The following is a 7,443-nucleotide window of genomic DNA, read 5'->3' on the forward strand; positions in this document are numbered from 1 at the left end:
AACATTATATGCTCTTACGTTGCATGATTATCATGCGATGCATCAATGAATATCCATACAATTTCAACAGTTAACACACCTCTCATTCATAATATTGCATTATTTTAACATTAAAATCATTTTAACACAATAAGTGTTACATATAGAAATTTCAGGAAAATCTCTATCTCTTGAAATTGGTTCAAAAGTAGGTTCCAGGACAGATAGAGCGTGTCCTCACGTCTTATTTTATAAGGGTATATTAAATAAGCTTCATACAAATTATGGTGCTTTCTTCAGGAAGTTGAACATCTTTGGTATTTTTTGTGCTATAACCTCAACGCTATTAAGTTATCGTTGGTACAAGCATTGTCACTTTACCCAAGTGCCTACCTCAGGTGATGTGTTTGATCCATATCAGATGCACACAGATTTTCAGAGATTCTGGTTTTGGTATTGCGATGAGAATGTTGGCTCTGTCTTGAACGGATGCGCATCTGATGACTCTATCTTTTGCATTTTACCAACGGTCCGGAAGCAAACACATCATATCTCTCTATCCAATTCTGACCCACCGAAACAGGGAAAAAACGACAGGGACATCTCGTCGCGAAAACTAAGAAAAAAAAATGATACCTGATATGGGTAATGTGTCTGACCTTGGCGGAGAGACTGCTGTCACCAAGCGCCGTGCACCATAGTAACTTTCAAATTTTTTTATCATCGTATCACGTTTCTTACAATGCAGACATAATTTAATTTACTTTAAATTTTAATAAACTTTCCAACTGCAAATAATGATATTATTACAAATGTATACACTTGACCCATATATACAAAGTGAGGAAGGAGTTAAACCTACTGTTCTACAATATTATCGAGGGCCTTTCCTTTGGGATAGCATTAACATTTTATGATTGTGACCGACATACATTAATGAAACTGATGTCATTTGCAAAATTTACAGTACAGAACGCAAGACAAAATAATTATTTTAATTTTTTGTCATAATACAAAAAATATTAAAGATGTCTTACACGGTAAAGGATATGAATTACGCTAGGAATAAGTCCTTTCCGGCAAAATGTTATTTGTTAGCTAAGTTATAAAAAGTTTGTCGTATTAATATATATTTTAGTTTTGTTAAAAGTGAATGAAATCTTACGCAATACATACTTGTGACAGGTCTTTTCCTAAACAATTGACTCTTCTAAAACGTTAGTCAAGAACAGTATTAAAATTAAATAAGTATAGAGTGCAGTATTTTAAAGTACTGACATGAATTAAATAAATACACATATGTCTTATGACATCAGGGCATATCCTCACTCCGGGGGAAAATGACCCAGGCCCTTCCAGCCAAGAATTTTAACGAGGTCAACGGAGGACGTTTTTTTATACAACATAACAAATAAAGATATATTCATTAAAATAAGATCTTGTGTTGACAGTATACACAAATTGTGTTTCAATACCATCTTGATATTATTTTCTTATGAAACAATCTCAAAATTTTAATGCAAATTATTTATTTATAAGAGATGTATTTTTATTATTTGATGGGGAAATCATATATTTACCTTTATTAAATAAACTATAACCAGTTCAAGGCAATAACCTTAAGCGACATTGTTGATTATTTATGCAGCCCCGTAAGCTCACTTTGTAGAGCACTCGCCTTGACAGCAAGAGTTTCTCGGACACATAACACCACCTGGCGACATTTACGATGTATTATTAGATGTAATCCAGATAAAGACATTAAGACCATCAAATACAAAATAATCAGATTGTCATAACTCACAATATGTACATGCTATTCTAATGCACGTTAAATATATAAACAAATACAATAGTACATTGTGTTGTTCTTCAAACGGTCCGGCTTCAAAACTGGTTTTACATTTTTCGGTCCGGAAGTTTAAAGTGTTAAACGTTGCATTTATGTCGATATTTATAAAGAATTATTGACAGAACACTGAAACAAAGCTTTGCAAATTTAACACTTTGATTTTTTAATTGTTTCTTTCGGTTTAAATGTTTAACGTTTTCAACAAATATTGCAACTCCTATTCAATGGAATTAAGATGTCCAATGGGATTAAGGGATGACAAAGGTCGAGGCACCGTAGAATAGTGAAGAGCTTTGGCAAATTGCAGGCGTGATGTTTTTGTAACACTTTTAATGCGTAGTAAGAAACCAAGGCAATTGAAAAGTATGTATCACGTGTACAAATATAGATATTTTCATTCAACAGGCTGAACGCGTATATCACTATTTACGACAAAGAAATAATAATTTATAGACTTAATCTATGAGGTAGGCATACTGCTTTTGTTCAAAAGGCAAACATCTAGTGTTTTATGTTCCATCAATGAAACGAGCAAAGTATAAAAACTGTAGTTGAAAACAAGTGGGAATGTTCATTCAACAGGCTGTTTGCGTATGTTTACAGTATGTGGAACCTATGAGCGTATTATTTCATAGATACACTTTTTCATCGATGCACTATTGTGTTGATGCGCTATTCCGTCGATGCACGATTTTAGTGAAACATCATTGGCTCGCTGAATTTTTTATGTTCATTGGCGCTCTACTTCATATATGTTTGTGTCATTGTGTGTTTCTGAGCAGGAGACAACAAGTTCATTCAAAATATGACACAAGCAGCGTGTTGATAAGAGTGGTTTCAACGGCATTGCCATTTAGTCATTAAAGACAATGTGCTGAACATGTTTCATAATAAGGCATAAAATATTCACACTAGCTGTTACTTTTTCATATTGCGTTCCTTGCGTCGAATGTAAACGCGCGTCCGTTAATCAATGGCACCACATGTAATTTCAGATGAATCAATAAACGAGCCAATGATACTGAAATGGCGCTATTGTTGCAAAAAAATATCCATAGCTCTAGAAGTTGAGCACGTTTTGTATGTGTTTACAAAATAATTTGCATTACATTAAAGATCACGCAATATTGTTTGTTTCACACACGCACAGGCACATACAAACACAACCATTTTGAAGACGTGGGGACTTTGTTGTGTCATGGCGGAATTTGAATGGGCTAATCGAGGTGATTTTGTCTTTAATAAAAAGAGAAATTTTTCAACCAAATATATCAAACATCAAACAGTTGCGTTCAACGTGTGCACGCTGTACCAGTAATAGCAATATTATATTATGGTCGAAATACTTAATATATGTTTGCAATTTCCTAAACGATGTTAAGCCGCTGCAAAGATGTGCCGCTTGAAACAGGACCTGAGTCTTCTTAAATGATACAAGAAAAAACACCATGCAGCGTATCTAGTAAAGACATTTATAAAACAAAAACACGCACGTGTCACATCTGTGCCCCGTGCAGGATGACCAAGACAATGCCAATGTTATAGGCGCAGTAAATTATAAAGTTCATGTGACCTATCATAAGCAACAACAACTTATGATAAATACTACAAATATCATAAGTGCCATGCATTTCTATAAACTTAATTATAGGGCGAAACTCATAACTTAGATATTATTTTCCAATTTAACGATGTGAACATAAAATGTGAAGATGAAGTTGTTCTTCTTGGTGTTACCTTAGATTTTAATCTTAGTTTTAACTCTCACATAAGTAACATCTGTAGAAAGGCATCAAGGCAACTAAATGTAATGAAGCGAATTGGCCATTATGTTAATAAGGTTTGTAAAATTACAATGTATCAATCTTTTATTTTATCAAACTTTAATTATTTCCCACTTACCTGGCACTTTACAAATGAAACAAATACAACGAAAATGGAAAATGTTCAAGAAAAAGCACAAAGATTCATTCACGGTGATTTTACTTCAGATGTTCACAAGGTCTGGTCTTCCATTCCTTAAAATAAGGCGCTTAAGAAAAAATTGCAAAAGATTTTTTTAAATTTATAATAAGGATGGACCCTCTTATTTACATGATTTTGTTGAAATTAAAAAAAACATTCTTATATTTTTAGGTATTCAGATACAGTTAGGCTGCCTAAGCCAAGAACAACCAGGTATGGTATAAACTCTTTCAGATACACAGCTGCAAAACTCTGGAATAATTTACCAAATCACTTTATACAAATTTCATCCTTCAACTCCTTTGAATCCATGCTTGGGTACTTGGTACTGGAATGGATAAGTTTGCTCTTGTCCATCTTGCATAAATTACTAAATATATTTTAAATTTTACAATTTGTAGCCTGTGACACTGAAATGGTTTAAATCAAATCTCAAGTCCTTGTGTTTGTTATTGTCTCTTCTTAGATATGTTTCCCTGCATGAACTCCACTCTTTGCCTTGGTTTGTAAACTTAAGTGTTTATGCTCCCTGTTGTGCTACCTTATGTCTACCCTTATGTTTTGATTCTTATATGTTTAACATATGTGTGTACATGCAAGCATGTTAATTAATCAGATTCCCTATCTTATAAAGACTATTAAGGTTAGTTTGAGCCGTATATTGTGTAAAAAGTCATAGAGTTCTTAGTATTAATGTTTTATTTTTACTCTTAAAATTTAACAACATCGTTTAACCTGTGATTTTTCTTAATGATATTACATAGCTTTTGAATTTTATGTTCTATGTTATTGTTTTGGCTGCTATCTTATGTTTTAGCTTGCTTAATATATGTTCCTATATGTACTTGGGGGTCTTGTTCTGTTCAATGTTTTTTTTATTTTCCTTGGTTTTCCTTTTTGTACTGCTTTTCATTTTAATGTTTTACCTTTTATGTTTGTATGCTTTGTACAATATTCATTTATTCAAAACTAAGCTCTGTAGTATTAAATTTGTCTGATATTTTAAGTACATGTAAAGGCTAGTCTTTTATAGTAATATTAAGTTACCAATAGTCTTTTAAAGCAATATTTAATTCATACTCATATTCTCTGTTGTTCTCAACTACAGGATTGTTATAACTATGTTTCATTATATGTGTTATATATCATGTTTGTTACCATGCCATGTAATGTGTAAATCGGCTTTAAAGCTCTTCAGAGCTTGTGTTATCATGTTTAAAATACCCGATTTTATAAATAAATATGACTTGACGTGTTCGTTTTACTGTATTAAAAAGGTCCATACGATGTGTTGGTGAGTTTGAAGTTATAAAGGTTTTTATTGATAGAGTTATGTTTTATTTCTATATTAAAATATTGCTATGTACATGTATTTTTACTTTGTTTAACAACAAGGTAATAAAGTTTTAATGACTTGTGTCTTTTAGTAAAATAAGCGTTTAGAAATGAGAATAAAACTTCATCCGTCAAGCAGATGTAGCATGTTTTGATTATATAAAACTATCCTACTAAAAAAATGATACATGAAATATAACGTAAAAGATATTAGGAAGTCTTTTTTAAATGTTTAAACTTGTGTACTTGAAAAACCAGTTTGGTGCAATACCTGATATAATAGATAGAGCATTGTTCTGAAACAGGTAAAATCATTGAATACCTGTTTAAAATTTCAACACCTCATACATGATTACCGGTAAGGTCCTCTCGTCTCCAAAATGACTGTGGTTGTATGTTTCTGATTCTAGATTGATTAATCTTTGCAGAATCGCAGTACTACGCCCGATTTTTAAAACAGCACGTTATCTGGTGAAAGAACAACACACATTAAAACATACTCATACATATTCAAGATTTCTAAAACATTGCCGAAAACACTAGTTAAAACATACTCATGCATATTCTAGATTTCTGAAACATTTCGATAAGCTTTCGATCCTTTTCGCCACCTGAGTTGGTATGTTTATGGAAAGTCGAGTGGTATCCCCTCTAAATCACAATATGTAGTAAATCTCAAACGTTTGTTCGAACGTGTATAATTTTATTCATAAACAAAAAGCTAAAATATATATGACCAATGTTAGGAGTCGGTATTTCTTTTTTTTTCGGGATAAATCATTTTCCCTTTGAAATAAATATACATGTTGGCTACCAATGCGTCAGTCTATTTTTCTAAGAAAAACAATATTTCGAAATCAATGTACAAAGATCCAAATGACAACAAATATGTTGTCTGTTTTGAAAACGTAGTGCCACATAAGATGGATTGCAAAACATAAACCACAACGTTGAATAAAACCACAACAGTAATTCGTCTGACGTAGATGGGGGTTTTATATTTAATTCCGAATAGAGGCCCATTCAATAAACCAATGCAATGTAGGGGCCAGAACACATGCAACCCTACTCCTCCATCATATCGCGATTTCCCCTTAAAAACTTTTAGTATGAATTTGTACAGAATATGCACTTGACATATGATCGTACGTTACAGTTAACATTTCATTGAAAATTACGCATTAAAGCATTTAATTATAATCTTGATGACACGGGAACAAGTTTTGTCCCAAAATCTAGTATCTGCAATTCATATCTTACGTGCACAAAAATAATTTGCTTAATGACAATATATATATTGATTTTGTTTTAGTATAAAGCATACACTCTCGGTACAGGTTCAATATGAAATCAAAATAACTGAACAATATAAAAGTCACCTTACTATAAAACGTGTAAATTGTTTTTGTAAATGTTTCAATATTAATAAAACAACCGAAACAAGTGCACGGCGATACAAATATGAATCGCGATATAAGAAAACTGAATTAAACGCATGTGGGTATGGTGTCGCCACTTTACGCACATGTATTAAACCTCCTTTTTACAGAGCATGACTTATATTCCATTTTGCTAAATGTATGGTGTTGGTTTCGTTAGGGGATTTCTGTCTGAATTTTAATTGTGGTAAGATTATGCGACGTTTGCAAACCTTTTGTAAAAAGGCATTGATTGATGATAATAATTTGCAAGTTAACGTCAAGCCGAACATCACGTCAAAATGTATGGGTAATATTGCGTAAGATGGATTTAATATAAATAATGTGCAAATGTTTTGAAGTAAACAGTTCGTCATTCACTCAGATAGAGGATGTTTCATATCGCGACTGTGGTAATTATCATTCACATTTATTGTTAATGTTAAATAAACACAATATGTTTGTTCAATCAGTGTTAAACAGTGCACTTGCTATTTCCAAATCGGCGATTTAAACACGTTCACTGGTGTAGTGTCGTTGCTCTTTGTAATTTGAGGTAGTTAAAGATATTTTGTGTTTGTTTGTTTCCGGCCAGCTGAATTTCCGCAAACACTCCAGATCGATATGGTAGAAATCAGTAATCATAGGTTCGCTTTACTATGCATGATTTGTTGAATGTTTTGTTGATCGTTTTTGTTGAATAATTTGCAGATCGTGTTTGTTGAATGTTTCATAGGTCGTGTTTTATGAACGTTTTGTAGATCGTGTTTGTTGAATGTTTTGTAGATAGTGCGTGTTTAATGTTTCCTAGATCGTGTTTGTTGAATGTTTTATAGATCGTTTTTGTTGGATGTTTTTCAGATCGTGTTTGTTAAATGTTTCATAGGTCGTGTT

This window comes from Dreissena polymorpha, chromosome 9 (genome assembly GCF_020536995.1).
Source record: "Dreissena polymorpha isolate Duluth1 chromosome 9, UMN_Dpol_1.0, whole genome shotgun sequence".
NCBI lineage: Eukaryota > Metazoa > Mollusca > Bivalvia > Myida > Dreissenidae > Dreissena > Dreissena polymorpha.